The following is a 13303-nucleotide window of genomic DNA, read 5'->3' as shown; positions in this document are numbered from 1 at the left end:
TTTGGTGTAAATACCCAGTAGTGCAATTGCAGGGTCAGAGGGAAGCTCTATTTTTAATTTTTGAGGAATCTCCACACCGTTCTCCAAAGTGGCTGCACCAACTTGCATTCCCACCAACAGTGTAAGAGGGTTCCCCTTTCTCCACATCCTCTCCAACACATGTTGTTTCCTGTCTTGCTAATTTGGCCATTCTAACTGGTGTAAGGTGGTATCTCAATGTGGTTTTAATTTGAATCTCCCTGATGGCTAGTGATGATGAACATTTTTTCATGTGTCTGATAGCCATTTGTATGTCTTCATTGGAGAAGTGTCTGTTCATGTCTTCTGCCCGTTTTTTGACATGATTATCTATTTTGTGTGTGTTGAGTTCAAGAAGTTCTTTATTATAGATCCTGGATATCAGCCTTTTGTCTGTACTGTCATTTGCAAATATCTTCTCCCATTCTGTGGGTTGCCTCTTTGTTTTGTTGACTGTTTCCTTTGTCAGATCAAGATTTTCCATTTGTTTTTTATCTATGCATTCTGACATCTCTTCAAATATATGGATTATGCCAGAACAAATGTTTAATTAGAGGAGATAGAAATTTTGTCTGTTTTAGTCCATAGAATATTTTTAAACATAAAAACATAAAAAAATGAAATATTTAAAAATCAAAATGGAAAACTAAACAAAATAGTGAAATCAAATAAGAAAGTAATTTTATGTAATGAAAGTGAATCTACTTATAGATATATAACAGGAAGTGTACTAAGTGAGTGCACAAGGAAGAAGCTGGATACTTATAAGTAAAAGCTATGCATTGTGTGTTGTACAGAAGTGAGGAATCACTAAATCCTGCACTTTAAACTAATACTACACCATGTGGTAACTGACTGGAATTTAATAAAAATTTGGAAAAAAAATAATACATACATACATACATGCAGACATACATACATACATACTGTGGGTGTAATAGTGTGACCAAATTTAATAATAATAATAACAACAACAACAACAATAATAATAATGTAAAAGCCATGCTCATTTAGCAGAAGCTCTTCTTTACCTAATAGCACCAATACATTGAAATTAAAAAAGAGGTTGACAGGTTGACTTGGGAAAGCAATTTAGTATAAAATATAATTTCTCTAGTGATGTGTATATCATTTAAATTTTGTTGAATTATAAGCAATGATTGCCTATTATTCCAGCAATTAATAAATATTATTTAGTCTAAATGCAGTAATATTAATAAATCATTTTTTGTACCACCAGTGAGCATGACTTTCAGACAACTGAGTAACACAGTTACATAATGAAAACAGCCAGAAAACATGAGAGAGAAAAAGAAGGCATAATATTTAGAATGATTATGATTGGGAGTATAATATAACTGTTATGAAAAATTTTATATGGAGATTTGATAATAATCTCACTGTTTGACTTATGGAGATGTTTACTTGAAAACACAACTGCTTGACCAATATTTTGAGCTGAACTGTTTCATTAGTTGTTACACCAACCAAATTATAACCAATTATAACCAAATTATATAACCAAATATATATATTTTTTTATATTACATATATTATATATAACCAAATATAACCAAATTATAAGAAAAAAAGAGTTATGAATTTCCATTTTTCTTTTTGACACTGTTGATTCAATTCCTCTAGAGGTGGAACATATATTTCCTTGAGTGATGTAACTTTGGTATATGACTTAGCAACCTCTTTAATGGATTTTGTTTATTTTTATAGTATTAATCTTGTGACTCTCATTTCACTGGGCCAGAATTTCTATACTTAAATATACTAGCTAGTTTCCCAATACACTACCTAGTTTTCCTTTGAATGCTAAAATACTGATTTCTTAGGATAAATTGGTATATTTATACTATTGTAAAAACTGTGTTTTCTAGATCGTCCCTCTGCCTGTTGCTTCACATGCTTGTGCTCTCTCTCTCTCTAATAAATAAATAAAATCTTAAAAAAAAAAAGCTAACTGTTATTTTTTCCCAAGACAGTCATGAGTACAAAATTAAAAATATAAAATAGTGGTCTGACTCCCTATGTTTATACCAGCTTAATCGGGTAAATTTTATTTACATACTTATTTACAAATTAAGGTAACCTTTTTTTTTTTAATAGTTGCAGATGTATAAAATTTCCATAAATACTTGAGAGAGTTATGGTAAATCAAATCCTGCACTCAGTTTCTCCTATTGTTAGATCTTACCTTGCTATCATACCTTGTCACAAATAATGAGAAGATATTTACACATTATTATTAACTAATGTTTATACTTGTTCCAAATTTCTTTCATTTGTATTCAATGTTCTTTTATTTTTTTCAATCAGGTTTATAATAGTTCTTCTGATTTTAATTTCATTCTTTTAATTTTTAATTTTTTTTAATTAACATATTGTTGGGGTTAATGTAGAGCATGAAATCAACCATAATACTTGGCTTGCTAAAATGTAACATGGAGGCTGCTGGGGAGTGATGGAAAGTTTTGGGGAAGGACATAGGTCTTTGGAACGCTGAAGCCTATGTGACCACTCTACCCTAGGAATGCCATGGGGAGTTTCCTTCCCCAAAGCTTTCTTAGCCCAAACAGCTGCCCTGTGATCTAAGATGTATGCTTTGCCCCTTAGTCTATGTTTAGCAGAACTCCTAGAACATGCAGATTAGTGTAAGATATCTTTCCCATAAACAGATCCTCCTAGTTTCAGAAAGACCCCTTGTCCCACGGCTCGTGCTTGAGAAACAATGATAAGGATTTGTGATTATCCTGAAGGACCAATAAAGGCAGGAGCAAAGAAGAACAAAGGGTCTTCATCTCTGAGCATTGACCCACTTGCCTTCTGTCTTTCACAGTAAAGTTTGGAGTAATCTTTCATCCATCCATACAGGGATTGCTGGCATTCCCGGCAACATATAATGTATTATTTGCTTCAGGGGTACAGCTCTGTGATTCATCAATCTTATACAATACATAGTGCTCACCACAACATGTACCCTCCCCAATGTCCATCACCTGACCACCCCATTCCCTACCCCCTACCCCTACAACAACCCTCAGTTTTTTCCCTAAGATTAAAGAGTCTCTTATGGTTTGTCTCCCTCTCTGGTTTTGTCTTGTTTCATTTTTTTCCTCTCTTCCCTTATGATCCTCTGCCTTCCAATATTCTTTTTTGTTGTTGTTATTGTTTTTCCAGATACCGTATTGTTTTTAGTTGCCATACATCCTTAGGCTTCACTTGGCTGTCTTTCTCAGAGTTTCCTAATTTTAATGGCCTTGACATTTTTTCAGGAGCATTGCTCAGGTGTTTTGCAAAAGGTCCCTTAATTCAGGGATCTCTTTTTGATGATGAAACAGGGGTTACGGAGAGGAAGGCAACACAGATAAAGTAACATTTTTCATCCATCATCTCAAAGGTTCATGCTGTCAACATGTGATGGTAACAATCATCTTGTGGCACAGGTAGTCTTTTTCAGGTTGCTCAGTGTAATGTCATTCCCCTCATCCATTTTCATACTGAATTGTTTGGAAAGAAATCGCTCTCTGTAACCCACCGTCAATGACTGGGAGCTAAGGACAGAGAATTGACATAGAGATTTGGAATTCTTCTGCTTTGGAAATAGTTATCTTCTCCCCCATTTACTTCTCTTTTCAGTCATTTATTTGTATCAGTATGGGCTGATGTTTATTTTACAGTATGTTGTAAATGTACAATACATTCAGATTTGACCTTTGAGAGGACTTTCAGTTAGTTTCTCTGTCCCTTCGACATACCTTTTGTCTTTTAGGAACTTCCTCATGTTCTGACATTAAGAGAAATTCCAAGCTCATATTGCATATTTAAAGCAAAAAGTCAGACATTATTGATTAACTGTTAACATGGATGTTTTCATAGGAAATCCCAAAGGCTCCTTAAAATACAAACACACCAAATGTAAAATGTACATTTAGTCAGTGGTAGGGCATTATGTAAATTTACAAAGTGAATTATATTTTTATACCAGCACCAGTTAGTTAGAAAATAAATTACAGGTGCAATTATATGCCAATATAAAAACACTATAAGTATTTAACCAACTGTATGCAATACCTTTCTCTTGGGAACAATAAGGCATTACTGAAATATCTTTAAAAAGAATGAAATAAATGAAGATCTATAGCATGTTCATGGATATAAAGACTCAGTATTTCTAACATGACCATTCTTCCCAAACTGAGGTACAGATTCAATGCAAGCCTCATCAGGCTGTGTATATGTTATGTGTATGTGTGGTAGAGTGAGTGATAGGCTGATTTTAAAGTTTATATGGAATTTCAAATTGTCTACAATATCCACAGCAATCTTTGCAAAGTAAAATGTTGTTATAGTAACATTACCTGTTTTCAGAATTGTTGCAGTGCTTCAGTAATCAAGACAAGATAGTACTGGTATAATGTTCAACAGCTAGATCAATGAACAACTTAATAACTCTGGAAATAGGACAATATTTATAGGTTATTCATTTTTCAATAACAAAAAATGGGGGAAATAGAAGTCTTTTAAAAAGATGATGTTGGGGGTCCTGGGTGGCTCAGTGAATTGAGCCTCTGCCTTCGGCTCAGGTCATGGTCTCAGGGTCCTGGGATTGAGCCCTGCATCTGGCTCTCTGCTCAGCAGGGGACCTGCTTCCTCCCTCCCCTGCCTGCCTCTCTGCCTGCTTGTGATCTCTCTGTCAAATAAATAAATAAAATCTTTTAAAAATACATTTTAAAAAAAAAGATGATATTGAAATACATGTATATATCTATATATTAAAATGGACCTTAATTTCAACTGTATAACATACTAAAGACAATTGAGTTAGGCTGTGGACCTGAGTGAGAAAAAAAACTCATAAAAGTTTTGCAAAAAAACAGGGAAAAAATCTCCATGACGGAAGCACATGAAAATTTCATAGACTATAGAAAAATGAAAAATTGATAAACAAAGCTCATCAAAAATAAAAATATCTGGGGCACCTGGGTGACTCAGTGGGTTAAAGCCTCTGCCTTCGGCTCAGGTCATGATCCCAGGCTCCTGGGATCGAGCCCCACATTGGGCTCTCTGCTCGGTGGGGGGCCTGCTTCCCCCTCTCTCTCTACTTGCCTCTCTGCCTACTTGTGGTCTCTGTCTGTCAAATAAATAAAATCTTTAAAAAATAATAAGAAAATAAAAATATCTTACTACACAAAGTCACTGCTAAGAAAATGAAACAGAAGGACTACAATTTACAATATTAACAAGAATGTGGTGTCACCAGAACTTTCAACCATTATTTGTAAGAAAGTGAAAATGGTACAAGAACTGTAGAAAAAGCTTTGGCTACTTCTTTTTAAAGCAATGATCTAGAGTTCCCTCTCATGTTATGGTTCATAGCAAATGAGTTAAATGAATTTTTTTAAAAATGCATAGTTATGATGTTGTGAGAATAAAATAAGGAAAATAAATTAGTTGTGTACAGTCCTTTACAAAATTTTAGAGATATGCTTTAACTAAAAACAAAACAAACAAACAAAAAAAAACAACTAAGTGTTTGAAAGCTCTTGACTATGTAAAACCATCTTAGAGCTAAACCTACATTTTTTTTAATTCTTTTTTAAAATTTCTTTTCAGCATAACAGTATTCATTGTTTTTGCACCACACCCAGTGGTCCATGCAATACGTGCCCTCCCCAATACCCAACACCTGGTCCCCCCAACCTCCCACCCCCTGCCCCTTCAAGACCTTCAGGTTGTTTTTCAGAGTCCATAGTCTCTCATGGTTCACCTCCCCTTCCAATTTCCCTCAACTCCCTTCTCCTCTCCATCTCCCCATATCCTCCATGTTATTTGTTATGCTCCACAAATAAGGAAACCATATGATAATTGACTCTCTCTGCTTGACTTCTTTCACTCAGCATAATCTCTTCCAGTCCCATCCATGTTGCTACAAAAGTTGGGTATTCATCCTTTCTGATAGAGGCATAATACTCCATAGTGTATATGGACCACATCTTCCTCATCCATTTGTCCATTGAAGGGCATCTTGAGTTCTTTCCACAGTTTGGCAACCGTGGCCATTGCTGCTATAAATATTGGGGTACAGATGGCCCTTCTTTTCACTACATCTGTATCTTTGGGGTAAATACCCAGTAGTGCAATTGCAGGGTCAGAGGGAAGCTCTATTTTTAATTTCTTGAGGAATCTCCACACCGTTCTCCAAAGTGGCTGCACCAACTTGCATTCCCACCAACAGTGTAAGAGGGTTCCCCTTTCTCCACATCCTCTCCAGCACATGTTGTTTCCTGTCTTGCTAATTTTGGCCATTCTAACTGGTGTAAGGTGGTATTTCAATGTAGTTTTAATTTGAATCTCCTGATGGCTAGTGATGATGAACATTTTTTCATGTGTCTGATAGCCATTTGTATGTCTTCATTGGAGAAGTGTCTGTTCATATCTTCTGCCCATTTTTTTATCTGATTGTCTGTTTTGTGTGTGTTGAGTTTGAGGAGTTCTTTATAGATCCTGGATATCAGCCTTTTGTCTGTACTGTCATGTGCGAATATCTTCTCCCATTCCGTGGGTTGCCTCTTTGTTTTGTTGACTGTTTCCTTTGCTGAGCAGAAGCTTTTGATCTTGATGAAGTCCCAAAAGTACATCTTCACTTTTGTTTCCTTTGCCTTTGGAGACATATCTTGAAAGAAGTTGCTGTGGCTGATATCGAAGAGGTTACTGCCTATGTTCTCCTCTAGGATTCTGATGGATTCTGTCTCACGTTGAGGTCTTTTATCCATTTCAAGTTTATCTTTGTGTACGGTGTAAGAGAATGGTCGAGTTTCATTCTTCTGCATATAGCTGTCCAATTTTCCCAGCACCATTTATTGAAGAGACTGTCTTTTTTCCATTGGATATTTTTTTCCTGTTTTGTCGAAGATTATTTGACCACAGAGTTGAGGGTCCATATGGCTCTCTACTCTGTTCCACTGGTCTATGTGTCTGTTCTTATGCCAGTACATGCTGTCTTGGTGATCACAGCTTTGTACTAAAACTTGAAATCAGGTAACATGATGCCGCCAGTTTTATTTTTGTTTTTCAACATTTCCTTAGCAATTCGGGGTCTCTTCTGATTCCATACAAATTTTTGGATTATTTGCTCCAGGTCTTTGAAAAATGCCAGTGGAATTTTGATCAAAATGGCATTAAAAGTATAGATTGCTCTAGGCAGTATAGACATTTTAACAATGTTTATTCTTCTGATCCAAGAGCATGGAATGGTCTTCCATCTTTTTGTGTCTTCTTCAATTTCTTTCATGAGTGTTCTGTAGTTACTCAAGTACAGATCCTTTACCTCTTTGGTTAGGTTTATTCCCAAGTATCTTATGGTTCTTGGCAACAGTTATATGCCAATAAGCTAGATGAAATGGATGGATTCCTGGAAAACTATAAACTCCCAAAATTGAACCAGGAAGAAATTGACAACCTGAATAAACCAGTGTCTAGTAACGAGATTGAAGCAGTGATCAAACACCTCCCAAAAAACAAGAGCCCAGGACCTGATGGATTCCCTGGGGAATTCTATCACACTTCCAAAGAAGAAATAACACCTATTCTTCTGAAGCTGTTTCAAAAAATTGAAGCAGAAGGAAAACTTCCAGACTCTTTTTATGAAACCAGCATTACCCTGATCCCCAAACCAGGCAAAGACCCTACCAAAAAGGAGAATTTCAGACCAATATCACTGATGAATATGGATGCTAAGATCCTCAACAAGATCCTAGCAAACAGGATCCAACAGTACATTAAAAAGATTATCCACCATGACCAGGTGGGATTCATCCCTGGGTTATAAGGATGGTTCAACATTTGCAAATCAATCAATGTGATAGTACAAATCAATAAGAGAAGAGAGAAGAACCACATGGTCCTCTCAATTGATGTAGAAAAAGCATTTGACAAAATCCAGCATCCATTCCTGATTAAAATGCTTCAAAGTATAGGAATAGAGGGAACACTCCTGAACTTCACAAAATCTATCTATGAAAGACCCACAGCAAATATCATCCTCAATGGGAAAAAGCTCGCAGCCTTCCCGTTGCAGTCAGGAACATGACAAGGATGCCCACTCTCACCACTCTTGTTCAACATAGTATTAGAAGTCCTAGCAATAGCAATCAGACAACAGAGAAATAAAAGGTATCCAAATTGGCAATGAAGAAGTCAAACCCTCTCTCTTCCCAGATGACATGATTCTTTATATTGAAAACCCAAAAGACTCCACCCCCAAACTACTAGAACTCATACGGCAATTCAGTAACGTGGCAGGATACAAAGTCAATGTACAGAAATCAGTGGCTTTCTTATACACTAACAATTAAAATACAGAAAGGGAAATTAGAGAATCGATTCCATTTACTAAACCTACATTTTGATATTTAATAATAAAGTACATGCAAATTCATACAGATAGCACAATTAAATATTCTGTCAAACTCATGTCCACAGTATTCAGATATGCTATATTTATAATAGAACATAGGCAAAGGCCAAAAGACATTGACTAAAACTTGAGTTTTTCCTTTTATTCTTCTCTACCTAAAATTAGGAAATCTCTACAAACTTATAAAATTTCTTAAATCAAAACTAAATCTCTAAATATTTATAAAAACCAAAATAAAATCACTGGAGTAATTAATTACAACTTTTCATATCTGAATCAGAAATCATTTTCCAGAAATTGTCATAGGATGTTTATTATTTGGAAGTAAATGGAGAAAGATAAGTAACAACAAAGTAAGATGTTGGATTCTCATAAGAGGCTAATTTGTTGTTGGTGTTGCTAGATGAAACAGGTTATAAATCCTACTGATCTGAACAGAGCTTTTACATTTAACAGGATATTGCTCTATTTAGAACTAGCCTGAGTTATCATTAATTCCTTTATTACCGCTTTCTAAATCTTCGAATAGTATTACTAAATAAAGCCTTATATTATGAACATAGTGTGAAAAAATTCAAGCTTTATTTTAAGAGGAAATTTTTCATCCTTGCTTCAATATATTTAAATAAGGAGTCACCAAGTATGCTTAATTTTTTAAATATCACTCTTCAAAATGTTTTTAATCCAACCAATAATAGTTGTGAGTTAATATGAGGATTTTTCTTATTTAGTATTTCATTAAGGATTATTCCTTAAGATTTCAAACTGATATTTAAAAAAAAAAAATCCCAGTGCATTAAATGATGGCATAGTCTATTTCTACACTCATTAATTATTTACTTCCTTTCTCTTTTTTATATCTCAGATATCAATGAAACATTGTAGGCAGTTAATTATATATATATTATAATACTAATATTGCATATTAATACATATGTATTTATATATTTCATCAAGACTCAGTAAGTTAATGAATTCAAAACTTTGTAATTAAATTAATTTTTTTGGTATCTTTAAAAATTGGTTAACTTAAGTTGGAAATTTCAAAACCTGGAAAGTTAAATATTATTGGAAAAGAATTTTCATAAAAGTATTTTATTTTGAAATATTTTCCAAGTATTTCATTTTCCCTTTTAAGTCGGCAACGGTAAATTAAAATCAACACTGTAAATTGATTTACTCAAAGCATTAAAGATGTAATCTCAAAAGTTGATGCTTGAGGTTCACTTCAGCAACACATGGCTAAAATGGGAAGAATATTGAGAAGATGAGCATGGCTCATTTGCAAGAATGACACACAAATTCATGAAGCATTCCATATTAAACAAACAAAAGAGTTGATAATTCATCTGCTTCTTCTTATTTAAATGATGTATGAGGGCAATATGCAAACTTCAGCTTCCCTGAAGAGAAATCAAATGACTTAAGAAATGAACATTTAAAATTGAATTTTTAAATCTAATATACTGGGACAATTTCCAGGAAAATAATTAGACCAATACTGGGAACATTTGGAACTTACTCATCAGTTCTTGAAAGTGTCTTCTAACAAGCAACTATTGCTGCATTTCTTTCCACCAAGGACTAACAAAATAATACTGCCAAAGTACTTGCCATTAACAACAACAACAACAACAATAACAAAAATCACCCCCTTGTCTCCATTAGCATTATATTGTAAACAAGGGGGATGTGCTTGAAAAGACAGAGCCAGACCATTAAAAAAAAAATGTAAAAACCAACCGAGAACTAGCATCCTAAATCTAAACCAGATGCCCTATTTCAGTATTCCCTGGCAATAGTGAAATATTTATTTTATTAAAGTATTTAAAAATTTAACTTTTGGGGGCACCTGGGTGGCTCAGTCATTAAGCGGCTGCCTTCAGCTCAGGTCATGATCCCAGGGTCCTGGGATCAAGCCCTACATGGCACTTGGCTCCCTGCTCTGCTTAGTGAGAAACCTGCATCTCCATCTCCCACTCTCCCTGCTTGTGTTTCCTCTCTCACTGTGTCTACCTGTAAAATAAATAAAATCTTTTTTTTAATAAAAAATAGATTAAAAAATAAATTTCAACTTATCAAGTCAAACTTACATATCATAAAATACCCTCATTGTAGGTCTACATATATTTTATTTTTGTTAAGTTTATGGAGTTGTGCAATTATGAGTACAATACGGTTTTAGAATATTCCTCCCATTTCCTCAAAAAGCTCTCAAATGCATTCCACTGTACGGATGTACCATATTTTGGTTATCATTCACTGGTTCATAAACAAGACATTGCTTCCAGGTTTGGACTAGTATTATAATTCCTCCAAGAATTTCAAGTACATGTCTTTGTGTGAACATGTTTTTATTTTTCTTAATCCCTATGGTAAATTTATGTGTAACTTTTAAGAAAATTATCACACTAATTTCCCTAAGTGTCTGTAACACATTCCATTCCCACAAGTAATGTGGGGTAGTTCCAGTACTTCCCATCTTTAACCACACTAAATATTTTCTTTTTTATTACAGCATTTCTAGTGGATTGAGTGATATTTCTTTGTGGTTTTCATCTGCATTCCCCTAATGAATAACAATGCTAAGAACCTTTTCAATTTCCTGTGAGTCATCCATATGCTTTCTTCAATATATTTTAAAAATGTCTTTTTCTAGTTTTTTGTTGCTGTTGTTGGATTTTTCTCTTCTTATTAATGAGTCTTAAGAATTCTTCATATATTTTGAATGCATTCTTTTAGAGATGCATGATTAGCACACTTTATTGTAGTCTGTGTTTTCTCTTTAATGGTTTCTTTTAAAAACATATACCTTTTCATTTTGATGAACCCTATTTTTTTTCCTTCTGTGAGACATGTTTCTGACTTCATATCTAAAACCATTTGCCCAAATGAAGGCCACACAGAATTTCTCCCCTGTCTTCTCTTAGAAGTTAAAAATAGATGTATTTTCTTACATTTATTTCTACAATCTCATTTTGAATTAGTTGTCAGATGGCCTGAGGTAAGAGTTTCAGTTCTTTTGTTTTTTTTTCCCCATGCACATAGCTAGCCAGTTGTCCAAACAAAAATTGTAGAAAAGACATGTCTATGTCCCCTAGAATTATCTGGGCATATTGTTGGAAAAGTAATTGAACATTCATGTAAGGATTAATTAATTTATCCTCCAGTCTATCTGAATGAGTCTACATCCATCTTTTCTCTCTTATTCTGATCATTTGGCTGAAGTTCGTCATTTTTGTTAATCTGTTTAAATTGCCAACTTCTAATTTCATTGATTTTTCTGTTTTCTGTCTTCTATTTCATTGAGTTATGTTTTCATCTTAATTATCTTCTTTCTTCAGCTTGGTTTATGCTTAGCTAGTTCTTTGTTTGCTTTTTTAAAAATATAGGTTATTGACACAATCTATTTTCCACTAAACATTAATTTAGGTGCATTTCATAAAACTTATAAATTTGTGGGTTTGTTTTTTAATTCAATTTCACCCAATTCAAAATCTTTTCTGATACCCCTTTGTGTTTTGTTTTTGAACCATGTGGTTGCTTAGAAGTGTGTGGTTTGTTTCTAAATATTGTGATGATCACCTACCATCAGTAGGTTTCACAGTTAAATATATGAATTAGTGGGTTTGTATAGGATGTCATTATTTTCTTGTTACACCTGCTTATTAGAAAGACTATTTTTCTAACATATATTTGAATAGTTCCCTTTGTATTTGAAAATTTATGTAATTTTATGGGGATCCTTGGGTGGCTCAGTAAGTTAAGCATCCAACTCTTGATTTCAGCTCAGATCATGATCTCAGGGTCATGAGACTGACCCTCAAGTTGGGGTCTCATGGAGCCTGCTTAAGATTCCCCCTCTAATCTCCCTTTCTGCTCCCCTCCCATCTAAAAAAAAGGAAAGCTTTTTAACAAATAAAAATTGATAAAATTTATTTTTCTGTATCTTTAAATGCTTTACAAATCAGTAATATGAAATATGGAAGACTAATCTATCTTTCCTTGTTCAGTAAATATATTTCTCCTTTCTTCACACATACACCCCTTAGAGATAGACATGTACAAATAATGTTTAAGCTGTTTGCTCTTTAGATCAATTATAAGGGCTTCATATATAATAATTGATTTTGTACAAATATGAAACTTAATTGCACTATCAGGACAGGGAAGACCATCTTTCCCAAATCTTAATAACTCAAGGGAAAGTACTTTCCCCACAATTTTTTTCATTTGTGTTGTAAATATCCTTAATAGGTATGTTGTTAATGAAAATCTATTGAGTATCCATTCTGTAGTCAACATAAGACTAAGCAATATAGTTCAATACAGCCTCCTGTTACTTTTATCTGGGTATCTTCGACTATGATTTACATCTATTCAACTACTGAACTGCATCCAGTTGGATGTAATACTCCACAGATTTTCATGCCCTATATGATTCCTACTTCTTCTTTCTGATATTTTGCTTTCAGAGACTGTAAAGCTAAGCTCTTTAGAGACTTTCAGCAATAAATATTTAGCTGTTTCAACAGTTTCTGTCTATCTAGGAGTAAAATACAAAGCACCAGTATTCAGACCTTTCTCTTTGTTCTCTTCTCTATCTAAAAGGAGGGGCACCTGGTTGGCTCAGTCCATAGAGTATGTGACTCTTTATCTCAGGATTGTGAGTTTGAGCCCCTCCCTGGGTATAGAGGTTACTTAGAAATAAAATCTTAAAAGAAAAAGAAGAAAGAAAGAAAGAAGAAGAAAGAAGGAAAGAAAGAAAGAAAGAAAGAAAGAAAGAAAGAAAGAAAGAAGAAAGAAAGAGAAGAAAGAAAGAAAGAAAGAAAGAAAGAAAGAAAGAAAGAAAGAAAG

General features: G+C 34.1%; 1 non-coding gene across 1 annotated transcript; it reads left to right on the top strand.

Moving 5' to 3' along the window:
- Positions 1-9667: 9667 nt before the first annotated feature.
- Positions 9668-9771, top strand: LOC116866773. Its single transcript, XR_004382469.1, has one exon. It is a non-coding gene; the product is annotated as a U6 spliceosomal RNA (small nuclear RNA).
- The last annotated feature ends 3532 nt before the right edge of the window (positions 9772-13303 follow it).

This window comes from Lontra canadensis, unplaced genomic scaffold (assembly GCF_010015895.1).
Source record: "Lontra canadensis isolate GAN:19392208 unplaced genomic scaffold, GSC_riverotter_1.0 scaffold10, whole genome shotgun sequence".
Taxonomy (NCBI): Eukaryota; Metazoa; Chordata; class Mammalia; order Carnivora; family Mustelidae; genus Lontra; species Lontra canadensis.
This window is presented reverse-complemented; position numbering and strand designations above follow the sequence as displayed.